Below are 17,011 nucleotides of genomic sequence, written 5' to 3' on the forward strand. Positions count from 1 at the left end.
TTAATGCAAAATGATCAAAATGGTCATTATGTTAAACTGCAGAGATTAGGGTTGTGGCAGTCGGTTCAAGAACTGAATGGCTGAAGGGAAGTAACTGTTCCTGAACCAGGTGTTGTGGAACTTCAGGCCTCTGTACTTCCTGCTTGATGAGAAGATGGTATGGCCCGGTTGGTGGGATCTCTTACCACAGATGTTCCCTTCTTGAGGTAGCACCTCCTGTAGATACTACTGTATTCAATATGAATTAAAGTTCTATGCACAGCTTTCATTTTCCTATACTGTATTAGCAAGAATACACTTCCCATAATAGCAGTACATAAAAGCTTCACTGGGCATCGATGAGTGAGTGTCTAGATAGGAAAGTTTGAATGAATGTTTACTCATTGGAGTTTAAAAGAATAAGACAATTTTATTGAGACACTAAGATTTTATTGGAGTAGGCAAGGTAGATGTTGGTTGGGTGTTTATCTTTATGGTAGAATCTAGAATTGGAGAAGGGGGTCATGGTCAATCACAGTACAAAGGCTTATCTACTTAAGACGGAAGTTTGTGCGAAATTTCTTCACGTAGTTAGTGATCAGTCCCTGAAAATTTTGATTCCAGTGAGCCATGGAGGCTTTTATTAGACATATTCAATGGTGAGATGGATTTAGACCATTAGACCATAATTTTCATGGACTATTGCAGAATAATTATAAGGATTAGGTGGGAAAGGAGAGTTGAGGCTACCCAATGAGAGCAGCCATGAATTTACCAAAAGATTATCAGGCTTCAGGAATGACATGGCCAATCCCTACTCCTCTATCCTATAAGATGTTCCAATGAATCATATTGGCTTGTACTAAGAAGCATATTAGAATGATGATTCCAGTCTCAGATAAGAGCACAAACAAGAGAAAATCTGCAGATGCTGGAAATTCAAAGCAACACACATGAAATGCTGGAAGAACTCAGCAGGCCAGGCAGTATCTGTGGAAAGAAGTACAGTTGATGTTTCGGGCCAAGATCCTTCAGATAAGAGTACAGAAGGTGACATAAACTCAAAAGGAAAATAAAATAGATTAAATGGGAGGTAGAAGAGTAAAAGAAAGAAAAAATAAAGTAGTTCCAATTAAATTTTGTTTTAAATTCCCCAGCAATAATTAAAGCCTAAAATAATGAGGCTTCATTCTTACCAAATTTAATTTTCAATACCAGAAAGATTGTCATGTACAGTATTAGTTATTAAGCTGTTGCATTGTCATTAGATCATATAAATAAGATAGAAATGGTCTGTTTTTCTGTGGAGCTTTAAAACATATGCAAGCACAGAAGCATCTTGCCAGTTGTGATCTAAATAATATTAACTGTGAACACTGACTGTTATTTTAAGGCTGCCTTATCACAAAACAGTGGCATGCTGTAAATAGCCCGCTGGATTATACTGTATCAATTTTTTATGTAAAATTCCAAAGACAGAGCCCATACACCCTACTGGAAATCTTCATATTTTTGTGTTTCAGTATACATTATAATGAAATTTCCAGAAGTTAGATCCTACTAAGGAGACATACTATACACTGACCAATACATCTGAATCATGAGGCGAACTGTAATAGGACTTTTATTTTCAATACCTATGAATGGAAAAGGCTACAAAAAATAATGGATACAGCCCAATCTATCACAGGTATAGCCCTTCCCAACATTGAGCACATCTACAAGGAGTGCTGCCACAAGAAAGCAGCATCCATCATCAGGGTCCCCCACTATTCAGCCATGCTGTCTTCTCATTGCTGCCGTTGGGAAAGAGGTAGAGTTGCCTTAGGTTCCACACGGCCAGGTTCAGGAACAGTTACTACACTTCAAGCATCAGGCTCCTGAAACAGGGTGGATAGCTTCATTCACGTCAACTCTGAACTGATTTCACAACCTATGGACTCAGTTTCAAGGACCATACAGCTCATCTTCTCAATATTATTTGTTTTTGCACAGTTTGCCTTTATTTGCACTTGTTGGTTGTTTGTCCATTTTGTGTGTTGGTTTTCAGTGATTACCTTGTATTCCTTTGTATGCCCACAAATACAGTAGGTGAATCTCAAGGTAGTACATAATGATATGTATGTACAGTACTTTGATAATAAATTTACTTTGACTTCGACTATTTTGAACTTCAGGACTTTCACATGCTGAAGCCACACCCACAACACGCTGGAGGAACTCAGCAGGTCGGGCAGCATCCGTGGAAAAGATCAGTGGAAAAGGCCGGAACCCTTCGTCAGGACTGTAGAGGGAAGGGGCAGAGGCCTACTGAGTTCTTCCAGTGTGTTGTGAGTGTTGCTTTGACCCCAGCATCTGCAGATTATTTTGTGTTTACGTGCAGAAGCCAATTTGTGTTTGCCTAAATATTAGATACAAAAATGACGGAGCGAACCATCAGCTTTCTTTGTCAATATTTTGACAGATTACAGCCCAATGTGTTTACAAAAATCATCGAATTGTTCAGCTCAGAGCCACAGTCAGTTTGTTATTAATCAGCTTTTATTTTAACAGAATATGGATTACGAGTCTGAACAAAGCTATCTTTTATTAATCATCAATAATTGCCTTTCAGAATGCGAGGAAAGGCAAATGCTGCTGAAACCACTTAAAATGTTGATTCAACCATCAATGTAGAAGGGACTGGTGGTTTGTGTCAAATCTGGAAGGACTTGGAGGGCAACATGGAGATGGTGCGTCTCTTAAATACCTGCTGTATTTCTCCTTCTGGGTGGGAGAAGTTGTGTGTTTGGAGATGTTGTCTTAAAAGCTTTGGTAAATGGTCAAGACTGCCTCCACAGGTAAAGGGTCATGGAAATATTTTATCCTGAATGCTATCAAGCTTCATGAGTTTTATGGATAAAATACAGCGGGAGGAGAGAGAGCAGTGCACCACGTGTGCGCAGCCCTCCGGTGAAAAATGATGTCGTATCCGTTAAATAGGGGCCGTGGACAATTCTGATTTGATGGGATGGATGTGAAAGCACAGAGGAACATCTGGAAAAATTTCTGAAATGCCAGTTTGCTGCTGTTGTTACTGTGTGATCGGGAATCTTTTGGAGGGAAGGCCTCAAAATCCCCGGCTTTGCCTGCTGTTGGTGATCAAGATGGAGATCGAATCGTTCAGATAGAGATGGCGCTCAGTACTCGGTGTCAGAGAGCTGATCAGAGCTCCAAGTTTTCGGATGACTGAGAGTCGGACTGTGGTCGGGTATGGCAGGGAGAGTATTTCTTCCTTCTCCTGTCTGTGGGACATTTGAGAGACTTTGAACTTTTTACTGTGCTCATGGACTTCTTCATCAAGTTATGGTATTGTTGCACTGTTGTAACTATATGATATATTTATTTGGTTTTGTTAGTTTTTTTCAGTCTTGGTCTGCCCTGTGTTTTGTGATATCACACCAGAGGAAATATTGTATCATTTCTTAATGCATGCATTACTAAATAACAATAAAAGAGTTCTGCATGTCTTCATAATCTAAATCTAAACCTAAACATTCACTTAGGCAAATAGAAAGTAATCAGTCATATGTCTGAAGCGTTTTAGAGTGGGGAAATGTTTCTGGTGCATGGTGGAGGATTATAAATATCTGGGGATATGAATTGACAATAAACTGGACTGGTCAAAGAACACTGAGGCTGTCTACAAGAAGGGTCAGAGCCATCTCTATTTCCTGAGGAGACTGAGGTCCTTTCACATCTGTTGGACGGTGCTGAGGATGTTCTACGAGTCTGTGGTGGCCAGTGCGATCATGTTTGCTGTTGTGTGCTGGGGCAGCAGGCTGAGGGTAGCAGACACCAACAGAATCAACAAACTCATTCGTAAGGCCCGTGATGTTGTGGGGATGGAACTGGATTCTCTGACGGTGGTGTCTGAAAAGAGGATGCTGTCCAAGTTGCATGCCATCTTGGTCAATGTCTCCCATCCACTACATAATGTACTGGGTGGGCACAGGAGTACATTCAGCCAGAGACTCATTCCACCGAGATGCAGCACAGAGCGTCATAGGAAGTCATTCCTGCCTGTGGCCATCAAACTTTACAACTCCTCCCTTGGAGGGTCAGACACCCTGAGCCAATAGGCTGGCCCTGGACTTATTTCCTGGCATAATTTACATATTACTATTTAATTATTTATGGTTTTACTACTATTTAATTATTTATGGTGCAACTGTAACGAAAACCAATTTCCCCCGGGATCAATGAAGTATGACTATGACTATGAGTCAGGATTTGAAACTCTTATTGCAGAACACCCCTAGCTTCAGACCTGCTCTGGGAACCTTTGATTCAATTTTGTTTTCATCTGTGGTGATCACTGGGATGCTGGTGGTGGGATGCTTGATGATGGCAGTGCTATTGAATATCAAGCTTGGTTCTTCGATTTTCTCTTGACGGAGGTAGTCATTTATTGGGACATATATTTTGAAATTATTACTTGCCATTCATTAGCCCATGCCAGAACTAGCTGGGTTGGCATGGACTCGATGGACTGAAGGACTTGTATCCTTGCAGTATTACTCTATGCCTCTAACTGACTGGTTAGATTTGTCCTAATTTTTGTTGACAAGCTACAAATGGACAATTTTTTAATGATAGTCATTGATGAGGCTGTGGTGGAAAAGCTTGGCAGGAGTTGCAGTTGGCTCTGAAGTGTGCCATCTGCTCTAAAGCTGGGATTTTTCTAGGGCCCTTGGATTTTGCTGTGTACAGTGGGCTTTACACTGAGTGTCCAGATGCCATCCAGAAGGCTGGAGATTAGTAGCAGTCAAAAATTGTTCAAAGTAGTCCTAACCTTGGATGCATCTAATTATATCTTCCATGTAGATAACAGAGTTTATGCTGTGGTTGTAATAATCACTTTATTTTCTTATAAAACAAAGTAGGAATTTTCAGTTAAAGATTTACTTTGACATAGAGCACATATTTGATTAATTGTAGTATTACTCTGGTGTAATCCTGGCTGCTGGGGTGGAGATATGTCTCTACCCAAGGGGGTGTAAGGCACTCCTACCCTCCACTAGCCTGCAGGTCACCCTTGGTCAAGGTGTGGCACCTACTTAGCTCCCCGATCAGTGTCAGGTGAAGCCATGGCAGCAGGTGGTGGATGGTCATATGAGCAGCTGGTGAGTATCACAAGTCCTGGTTATGCTTTCATTGGTACCAGGCCGGCAATCTCTGAAGAGCATTGATAATGGCTGGGGTCACCGGTCTTGTAAAGACACTGCCCAGAAGAAGTAACTGTGGAAAAAATTGCCAAGAAGGTATGGCACGTAAATGATGATGATGACCCTGGTGTAAAGAGATGACAACTGAAATCATTAATAAAACAATTCTCACTTCTAAAGCATGAAAGCTTTTGACCAGTGATCCATAGAGTGGAAATTGTAACCAAAGCTTAGGAGAAGCTTGAGGATTTGGTGTGTTTCCATACTCAACTCCTGAGGCGCTGTAAACAGTGGAAGGATCTCTGGTGATCTTTATTGGTGGTTCATCATAATAAAGTTAAACTGCATTAAAGATCCATTTACTGGTGGAGTCCCAAAATAAAATATATAAGTACCTATACACACTAGACTATGTCATTTTGCATAGTACGCCTCAGACAGGGATGGTGAATTAATTAAATTATTCCAGGTATAATAGTTTTATAGCAGAATTTAGAGCTGCTTGTTAAACTTTAGGAGTGAGCAAAATGCAGTGCAAGATTGATGTGATCACCATGTTAAACTCCCTAATATTCCACACTAAAAGCTGCAATGCTAAATGTTAGGAAGTTAAACATGCTGATCACTGTGTATTTTTATACTTAAAATTTAGTTACATACCATAAAAGGGGCATTTTATTTCTTCCTCTGTTCATCTGCAACACAACATCTCTTAATAGTGGACATCAGAAGATTTCTCAGCAGTGAAGTGAGAGCACAGCCACGGTTATTACAGTTCTGCATGAATTGAGAAAACCCTTTCAGAAAGTTTTGCTGGAATGCCTGTCTGGAAAAAAAAATATTAAACAATTCAGAGGCATGGAACTTCCAAGGGTTTGGAAGTATATAAAATTGAACCCATATTTTTACCATTTCCAATTTCGAATTGCAACAATTTAAATTTCCAGCAGGCCTCATTGGCATCATCCCTAAAAGGAGTAACAGGTTGGCCGAAAAAGAACACTTTGTAACAGCTGAGAAAATAAGAACTGTAGGTATCTTCCACACTCTATTACCTCGGTCACTGCCCTGTAAATATTTTACACCACTTTTTATAATGTTCTTTGCATTGTAAATACATGTTATTATTTATGTTTTATGCATATTTTATACCATATCTGTTCTAGCTTCATTTGTATACAACTCTTTATTCTGTATAATTGTTGAAAGTTGACTTTTTTTATTGTTTCTGGCACCAACACTGTTGCACTTTCCAAATACATTTAGTGTATGTATATGGTGAATAAAGTTGATCCGTGATCCTAGAGTTGGAATTAAGAGCAGAGATAATTTAAAAGCATTAAATTGATAGAAAATATCTCCAAAATACTGATAATATTCTTATTTTAACAGTAGATCAGGTAAGTATCAGATGGTGTAATCTGAAGTAAATAAAAATCCAGGAGAAACTCATTTGGTCAAAGGCATCTGTGGAGGTTGGTGAGGGAGGGGGGAATAGCTCACATTTCGTGTCAAGACTTTATGTTGGGACTGTACAGAACACCTTTTAAGCCAGGAATAGTAAGTGAAAAATAGCATTTGTGACATGTAATTGTCAGCTCTGTCAAAAAGATTCAATTCAGATGCTTTTGACAATCAATAAAATACCTACCAATGGTCTCATGCTGCTATTGTCACGTGATCAGCAACAATGAATCATCAATTGACGCAGGTTTTATAAAAACAAACAAACATTTGTTGAACTCTGCTCAACAATAGTGGAAAGTATTCAAACGACCAACTTAACTGGAAGTTAACTGCTGTACGGCAACTCTGGAACAGTTCTTAAAAGGGTAAATTTGAGAACAGTTCTTAAAAGGGTAAATTCGAAAACAGTTCTTAAAGTAGTAAGTTTGAAAGTCCAAGTGATTTACACAGTCGATAAGGAGAGACTGCTCTGGAAACAGATTTCTTCGAAGATGTGACGTTACTGCTGATTCTGCAAAGGATTCACGATGAAGGAAATAAAAAGCGGGGTTAGAGGATTTCTTGGAATGTATGCGGGATGGTTTCCTGAACCAACATGTCGAGGAACCAACTAGAGAGCAGGCAATTCTAGACGGTATTGAGCAATGAGGAAGGGTTAGTTAGCAATCTTGTCGTGCGAGGCCCCTTGGGTAAGAGTCACCATAATATGGTGGAATTCTTCATTGAGGTGGAGAGTGATATAGTTAATTCAGTAACAAAGGTTCTGAACTTAAAGAAGGGTAACTTTGAAGGTATGAGACGTGAATTAGCTAAGATAGACTGGCAAATGATACTTAAAGGGTTGACGGTGGATATGCAATGGCAAGCATTTAAAGATCACATGGATGAACTACAACAATTGTTCATCCCAGTTTGGCAAAAGAATAAACCAGGGAAGGTAGTGCACCCGTGGCTGACGAGGGAAATTAGGGATAGTATCAATTCCAAAGAAGAAACATACAAATTAGCTAGAAAAAGTGGCACACCTGAGGACTGGGAGAAATTCAGAGTCCAGCAGAGGAGGACAAAGGGCTTAATTAGGAAAGGGAAAAAAGATTATGAGAGAAAGCTGGCAGGGAACATAAAGACTGACTATAAAAGCTTTTATAGATATGTAAAAAGAAAAAAATTGGTTAAGCCAAATGTAGGTCCCTTACAGTCAGAAACAGGTGATTTGATCATGGGGAACAAGGACATGGCAGACCAATTGAATAACTACCTTGGTTCTGTCTTCACTAAGGAGGACATAAATAATCTTCTGGAAAAAGTAGGGGACAGAGGGTCTAGTGAGATGGAGGAACTGAGGGAAATACACGTTAGTAGGGAAGTGGTGTCAGTTAAATTGAAGGGATTAAAGGCAGATAAATCCCCAGGGCCAGATGGTCTGCATCCCAGAGTGCTTAAGGAAGTAGCCCAAGAAATAGTGGATGCATTAGTGATAATTTTTCAAAACTCTTTAGATTCTGGACTAGTTCCTGAGGATTGGAGGGTGGCTAATGTAACCCCGCTTTTTAAAAAAGGAGGGAGAGAGAAACCAGGGAATTATAGACCGGTTAGCCTAACATCGGTGGTGGGGAAACTGCTAGAGTCAGTTATCAAAGATGTGATAACAGCACATTTGGAAAGCGGTGAAATCATCGGACAAAGTCAGCATGGATTTGTGAAAGGAAAATCATGTCTGACGAATCTCACAGAATTTTTTGAGGATGTAACTAGTAGAATGGATAAGGGAGAACCAGTGGATGTGGTATATTTGGATTTTCAAAAGGCTTTTGACAAGGTCCCACACAGGAGATTAGTGTGCAAACTTAAAGCACACGGTATTGGGGGTATGGTATTGATGTGGATAGAGAATTGGTTGGCAGACAGGAAGCAAAGAGTGGGAATAAACGGGACCCTTTCAGAATGGCAGGCAGTGACTAGTGGGGTACCGCAAGGCTCAGTGCTGGGACCCCAGTTGTTTACAATATACTTTAATAACTTAGATGAGGGAATTAAATGCAGCATCTCCAAGTTTGCGGATGACACGAAGCTAGGCGGCAGTGTTAGCTGTGAGGAGGATGCTAAGAGGATGCAGAGTGACTTGGATAGGTTGGGTGAGTGGGCAAATTCATGGCAGATGCAATTTAATGTGGATAAATGTGAGGTTATCCACTTTGGTGGCAAGAACAGGAAAACAGATTCTTATCTGAATGGTGGCCGATTAGGAAAAGGGGAGGTGCAATGAGACCTGGGTGTCATTGTACACCAGTCATTGAAAGTGGACATGCAGGTACAGCAGGTGGTGAAAAAGGAGAATGGTATGCTGGCATTCATAGCAAGAGGATTCGAGTACAGGAGCAGGGAGGTACTACTGCAGTTGTACAAGGCCTTGGTGAGACCACACCTGGAGTATTGTGTGCAATTTTGGTCCCCTAATCTGAGGAAAGACATTCTTGCCATAGAGGGAGTACAAGGAAGGTTCACCAGATTGATTCCTGGGATGGCAGGACCTTCATATGATGAAAGACTGGATCGACTAGGCTTGTACTCTCTGGAATTTAGAAGATTGAGGGGGGATCTGATTGAAACGTATAAAATTCTAAAGGGATTGGACAGGCTAGATGCAGGAAGATTGTTCCGGATGTTGGGGAAGTCCAGAACGAGGGGTCACAGTTTGAGGATAAAGGGGAAGCCTTTTAGGACCGAGATGAGGAAAAACTTCTTCACACAGAGAGTGGTGAATTCTCTGCTACAGGAAACAGTTGAGGCCAGTTCATTGGCTATATTTAAGAGGGAGTTAGATATGGCCTGAAAGGGATTGTGTGTATGGAGAGAATGCAGGTACAGGGTTCTGAGTTGGATGATCAGCCATGATCGTACTGAGTGGCAGTGCAGGCTCGAAGGGCCGAATGGCCTACTCCTGTACCTATTTTCTATGTTTCTAAAACGGCTTAAAGGAACTGACCTTTTCCTGGCAAGTGAACACTGCACAAACTTCTCTGCTCTTGCAGGAGTTATATCAGATACAGGTCACTTTTCTGAACGAAGACTTAATAAGACTTAATTCTTCATTAAACCGCTGAAAGACTCGAACTTTATTCCGATTCTTCAGGTTCCCATCTTTTAGTAAGGTCTTCACTCTCCAATACTACTGTGAAGGTAAATCAAAAATACACCAACAAAGCTGGCAGCGATTGGTGAAACTGCCTTCACAACGATTTTACCTTATAATAGAAAGTAAAACTCCGTTTCAAAATGAAACTGCATCATGAGACCAATACGCAGCATAACAGATAACTAACGAAGCAAACAACAACTGAACTGAAAACTAACTGCATCACACCAGGGGTCTCCTTTATACTTGTTGAGAACAGGTCATCATGTGATCTCACACTGGTGGGAAAATTACATCATGTGACCTCCACAAGACTATTACATCATGCTCAGAAGACAGTCACAAGATACTCACGGAGTATGTAACAGTACTACATCAGGAAAGAGGCACAGAGCCCATAGGTCCCACACTAATCGGTTCAGGAACACCTACCCTACAAACATCAGGCTCCTGAATCTGCGTGGATAACTTTACACACTACAACTCTGAACTAATTCTACAATTTACCGAATACTTTCAAGAACTCTTTCTAACTCATGTTCTCAGTATTACTGTGTTTTTTTTGCACAATTTACCCTTGCCAAATTGATTATTTGTCAGTCTCTGTTTATATAATGTTTTCATAAACTCTATTTGATTTCTTTATTTTCCTGTAAATGCCTGCAAGAAAATGACTCTCAAGGTAGCATATGTTGGCATTTATGTACTTTGATAATAAGTTTTGTAACTCCAAACATGAAAAAAAACTAATTGAAAGGAAAACAAGGGAGCTGAGAGATGTGAGTTTTTTTTAACTTTCAGCAATGCACGCACTTATACTCTGGTGGAGTAATGACGTATACCATTTACATACTTTTACATATAACCCATACTGCATTATGTAAACAACAAAGAATGCTTAATCGAACAATATATTTGTGGTATTTCTCATATATTACTGAAATATTGAATATACAACAGTAGAGGCCGATACATTAGTTGCATTAAACAGACTCTTAGATGGGAGCAACACAAATAAAATGCTGGAGGAACTCAGCAGGCCAGGCAGCAAATATGGAAAAGAGTATAGTCAACGTTTCAGGACAAGACCCTTCAACAGGACTTAGATGGGAACATGGATGAAAGAAAATGGAGGGTTGTGTGAAAGGAAAGGGTTAGATTGATCTTACAGTAGATTGAACGGTCAGAACAACATTGTGGGCCAAAGAGTCTGCGTTGTGCTGTACTGTTCTACGTTCTAGTTTGCAGCTGTCCATCAAAAGTTTTTTCAATACTACCTCCCAAATTAATATCACTCCTAGAAGGACAAAGAAAGCAGCTTGGAGGAAGCGTTACCACTCATGTATTCCATTACAACTTTAAAATATATCGGAATAGAGTTTCCTTCCTTCAGTTTTCTGGCTAGAAATCCTAGAATCATTTGGCATGCAGCAGCTTGGGAGTACCATCACTGCAGTTGTTCCAACAGTTGTCTCTCTGCAACTTTCTCAGTTAGCAACGGACAACAAATGCTCACTTTACCAGAGATACAAGTGTTTACTGAATAAATCCATACAAAGAAAGTGCCAGTGTTAATTGGTATAGAGCAGCTTGGAGTATATGCAACACACAAAATTCTGGAGGCACTGAGCAAGTCAGGCAGCATTTATGGAGGGGAATAGTCAGTCAACATTACGGGCTGAGATCCTTCATCAAGGTTGGATAGGAAGGGGGCTGAAGCCAGAATAAGAAGTGGAGGCAGGGGAAGGAGTACAAGCTGACTGGTGACAGGGTGCTAAGTAAAACTAGGTGGGGCAAAGGTGGATGGGTAGCGGAGGGGTGAAATGGAATAAGAAACTGGGAATTGATGGGTGGAAGACATAACAGGCTGAAGAAGAAGAAGAAATCTGATTGGAGGGAGAAAGAGAAGGAGGTGGGGACCCAGAGGGAAGAGATGATGGTCAGTTGAGAAGAGGTGAAGGGGTAATCAGAATAGGAATGGAAAAAGAGAAAAGTGACAGCGTTGACAAATTACCAGAAGTAGGAGAAATCAATGCTCATGCCGTCAAGTTGGGAGATTAACCAGACAGAATGAGGTGTTGCACCTCCAATCTGAGTTAGGCTTCATCACACCAGTACTGGAATTGTGACCTTTTTGCTCTCAGTTTAATGTCTGCTTTGAACAGCTTGACCCTTAATAATGTAGCGTTTCACTGAAGTGTCAGTTGAGGTGAACTCCAAACATCCTGGTTCAGCTATGATATCACAGAGATGACCTTACTTGATTATAAGTAGAACACAGGTTCACCTGGTTCTATGTTTGCTTTTGGGATTGGGATTGGGATTTGGGGTTTGGGATTGACCTCCTGCAATACTTGGGCAAAGATTTCGGCTCGCTTTTCATCCCGATTTCTTAGCTTTGTTCCAATGCAGAAATGACCTAGATTTTGCATTCGGGCTTATCGCTTATATTTAATATTAATGTTCTACTGTAACTAAAGGAATGGTAAATCCAAAACATTGGCAGACTGATAGATAAGGAGTGAACATTAAAATGTCTAATTGATTTATAAGGGTATGCTGCACAGTGTTAATGAACATATGTATTGTTTGAATGAAAGAAAACAGGCTGAACTCATGGCATGAGAACAAACGATCAAAGAGTTTATCTTTCTCTGTGTGTCTCTCTATTCCTGTGGAACTCCTATTTATTGGGGTTCCTTTCCCTGGATTCTTTGGATTTTGCCTAGACCAGAAATTGCGATCGGTGCCTGGGACTCGGGTGGTATCAAAAGTTAGTCGGGATTTAGAGTTTCCCCGACAATAACGACGGTCAAATTGTGACTAAGAATCACGAGCCCTGAAATCTTTGTGACTGCTATGTAGTATTTTGTGTGAGTTTTTTTTGTGCTGTCTGTTTTATAATAATAAATTACGCTTAAGTTACTTTATTGTCCTTATACCACATCTGGACACTCTAATTATTTGGGTCTGAAAAACCAAACCCATTACAGTTGATGCATATATTTTGCTTGCTATGTTCAGGCAATAATGACTTTTGTGACCTAGTATTTCCCCTGTACATTGGGGATGATGGGGAGTGGCATTTAACCATTCTACAAATTGATTTGATTGATAGATGCTTAGATACGGAGTGAATCAGGGATGTGGCACTTTGGCAAGAAAATCATGAAGTTATTGAATGATGGAGCAGATACAAAGAAGCCAACTGGTAACCTTCAGATTCTTGTGCTCGTAGGCATGTGTCTAATACACAAAAATGTGCAAAATTCATTGTTGACCTGTTGTAGTCAGTCATGCCTCTCAATCATTGATTGATCGGCTGCTGAAGGACTGTGCAGCCCAGTTAACTGAGGTTCTAATAGACATCTTCAACATCTCTCTGGAAGGCTCTTAGGCTTCAAGGTGGCCACCATTATTCTGGTGCCTAAGAGGGTGACAGTATCTTGACTCATCAACTACTGTCCAGTGGCATTGACCTCAACAATAATGAAGTGCTTTGAGCGGCAGGTTGTGGATCACATTATATCCCATCTTCCTACTACATTAGACACTTTCCATACCTAAACATCTATCAATCAATGATGATGCCATAGTCTGTACACTCCACTCCATCCTGTCCCACCCTGGAAAATGGTGCCACATATGCCAGGAAGCTGTTCATTGATGTTAGCTCAGCATTTCATACAGCTCCCTCAGAAGCTAGTGGGTAAAGTGCCTTCATTGGGTCCCTACACCTCTTTCTGTAATTGCATCCTGGACTTGTCAGAAAGTCCACAGTCAGTCTGTCTTGGCAGGAAAATGACTAGCTCCATCATGCTGAGCGGTCCCCAGGGTTGTGTGCTTAGCCTGCTGCTGTTCATGATGCTGGCGCATGATTACACTGCCAGATCCAGTTCAGACCAATTCAGCAAGTTCGCTGATGACACAACAGTGGTAGGCCTCATCAGCAAAGACGATGAGGCAGTGTACAGAGGAGCTAGAGTGACTGATAGAATGGTGTGAGCACAACAACTTAAGTCTCAATGTGGACAAGACCAAAGAGATTGTGGACTTTAGGAAGGTGCAAGCCATCCACTTCTCACTGGACATATGTGGCCTCTCCATGGAGAGGGTTAGGAGCACCAAGGAACGTAATTGATAAACTCACCTGGTCACTTAACACCACCTTTTTGGCCGAGAAAGCACAGCAGTGTCTCCATTTCCTGAGGAGAGTGAGGTGAGTGAGGTTCCCCACGCCACTCCTCTCAATTTTAACCAATTTTTACAGGACAACCATTGAGAGTGTCCTGACCAGATGCAAGGCATCTGACCGCAAGTCCCTATAAAGTATTGCAAGTACTGCTAAGAGGATCATTGAGGTCTCTCTTCAAATCATCAGGTATATTTATCAGGAGCGCTTCACATTGTCAGTGAGCCCTCCCATCTGTCCAGCAATCTCTTTAACCCTCTACCATCTCGAAGAAGGAAATCTCTTGATCTCAAACCTCTGCTGCCTTGCAGCTGTATCCACTCATGGGGAAGACTTCAGGAGTAAACCCAGAGAGAATACTCCAGAGCTGGAGTCCCTTAAGGCAGTCCTACGTTGAGTTCAACACTAACAGGCAACTTGTGCAATGCAGCTGGGGCCAAACTGTATTAGACTCTGCCGTTCCTTTGGGTTCATCAGATCCCTGGAGTGTGGAGCTTCCTACATGGGCAGCAGCATGCTCTCCATATCGTACTACCATGGCTCGTGTGCCCGAATAGCTAGGACACAACATCCTGACCAACAGAAGCCACTAAATGTATGAGTTTGCATAATTTATGGGACTTGCAACCATAAAACTCTTGTGGAGGAATGTTTGTGGGAGTTTATTTTCATGTGAGTGGTATTGATAGCAACTTGAAACTTCTTGTAACTCACACTTAGATAGATGTTTGAAAATTAACATTTGCAAGTTTCTGGGGAATTACAGGGTTGTGAGTGCAATTGAATACATGCAAGAGTTGTCACAGTCATAGTGAGCCAAGTGCTTTCTTTCTGTGCTGAAGGATCCTTTAATTCTATGATGAGTAGTTTTGATCCATTGCTAAGATTAAATTATAAAAAAAAATGAGGAAAGCTGTTATGCTCATGCTTGCTGAATAAAAGAGCAGCCCAAACTAATCTCACTTTCCATTTCTTCAATTCAATCATCCATGCATTCATGCAGAAGCTTCGTAGAAATCAAGAACATTGATGATTTTGGAATTCATAGTATTGTTTGCCTTTGAAAATAAAGAAAGCCATCTCAAGCCTTTTTTTTTATAACTACAGACGGGAAACTATAGATTTGACCTATAGATGTGAAGTCCTTGCTTCCCTCTACATTTCTCACTATTCTGCAGTTTATTGTATATTCCTTTATTTAATTTGTTCACCTCAGAAGAATTTCCTCATTTTCCTCCATATCTGGCCCTTAGTTGTTGTCTTTTTTGAGTTATATCAATTGCAAGTTATGTTTGTCAAACTTGTCCTTTGATTCATAGAATCATAGAATTGTACAGCACCAAAACAAGGCCCTTTTGGCCCACCTCACCCATAGAAATGATTATACCTATCTACCCTAACTCAGTTTTCCTGTATTGGGCCCATGTACCTCTTTGCCTTTCCTATCTCTAGCACCTGTCTAAATGCTTTGTAGCAGTGTTATTTTCTAACTGCCTGCACTACTTCATGTGGCAGTCAATTCACGTGACCCTCTATGTGGATAAATCCACCTCTAAGATGATTAAATGTCTCCGTCTCATCTGAAACCTGTGTCTTCTAGTTCTAGTCTGCCCTGCCTTGGAGCGGGGGTGGAATCTGCAACTATATATCATATCTGTGCCCCTCAAAGTTTGATGAATCTCTTAAGGTCACCCTTATTTCCTACGTTTAAGTGTGACTAAACCCAGCCTATCTAATCTCACCTTATATTGACAGCCCTCCATTCCAGGCAACCCCCTGTAAAATCTCTTCTGCACTGTCTCTGTTCCTACCACATGTTTTCTCTTGCTATGGCAACCAGAAATGTGCACAGTGTTCTAAGTGCGGTTAACCCAATATTTTGTACAACTGCAACATGCAATCCCAATTTATATATACAATAACTCAGCTTGTGAAGGCAACCATAGCAAACGGTTGCAAATTCATGGTTTAATGCTGTTTTCCTCACCATTAATGACATGCCTAATCCCTGTATCATATTAAACTTTCTTTATTAGGATTCCTACATTTTACAGTGAGGTAAGAGAGATGAGCAGACAAGGGAGTCATGGAGAGCGGAGTCCTTGCAGAAAGCAGGAGGTGGGGGAGAGGGAAAGATACTGTAGGACTGGTGGTGAGATTTTGTGGCAGTTGGCAGAAAAGGTGAATTATGATCTGCTGGATGCAAAGACTGGTGGGGTGACAGGTAACCACTGAAGGCACTCCATCTCAGTTTCGTGGGGGGAGGGGTGATGAGAACTGACAAGCGAGAGATGGATGAAATATGTCTGAGGGCTCCATCAATAAAGTGGAGGACATTGAACAGTACAGCACAGAAACAGCCCACAATGTTGTGCCGAACTCAAAAAACACACAAACACTAACCCTCAGAAAATGCTGGAGCAACTCAGCAGGCCAGGCAGCATCTGTGGAAAAAGGTGCAGTCAACAGTTCAGGCCGAAACCCTTTGGCAGGACCCGAAACGTCGACTGTATTTTTTACCATAGATGCTGCCCGGCCTGCTGAGTTCCGTCAGCATTTTGCATGTGTTGCATGGATTTCCAACATCTGCAGACTTTCTCTTGTTTCAAATACTAACCCTCTTACCAACACCATGTCCATATCCCTCTATCTTCCTTACATCTATGTATCTATCCAAACATCTCTCAAAAGCCTGTAATGTAATTGTCTCTACCACCATACCGCACAGCACATTCCAGGCATCCATGGCTCCCTGAGTGAAAAACTTACCCCTCAGATCCCCCTCGAAGCTACCTTCTTTCACCTTCGAACTTTGCCCTCTGGTATTAGATGTTTCAGTCATGGAGACAGGTACTGTCTGTCCACTCTATCTATGCCTTTCATAATCTTGTAAACCTCTATCAGATCTCCCCTCAGCGTCCAGCACTAGTGTAAAACAACCCAAGTTTATCCAGCCTCTCGTGGTAGCACATTACGTCTAAACCAGGCAACATCCTGGTAAATCTCTTCTGCACCCTCTCCAAAGCCTTC

This window comes from Mobula hypostoma, chromosome 7, assembly GCF_963921235.1.
Source record: "Mobula hypostoma chromosome 7, sMobHyp1.1, whole genome shotgun sequence".
Classification (NCBI taxonomy): domain Eukaryota; kingdom Metazoa; phylum Chordata; class Chondrichthyes; order Myliobatiformes; family Myliobatidae; genus Mobula; species Mobula hypostoma.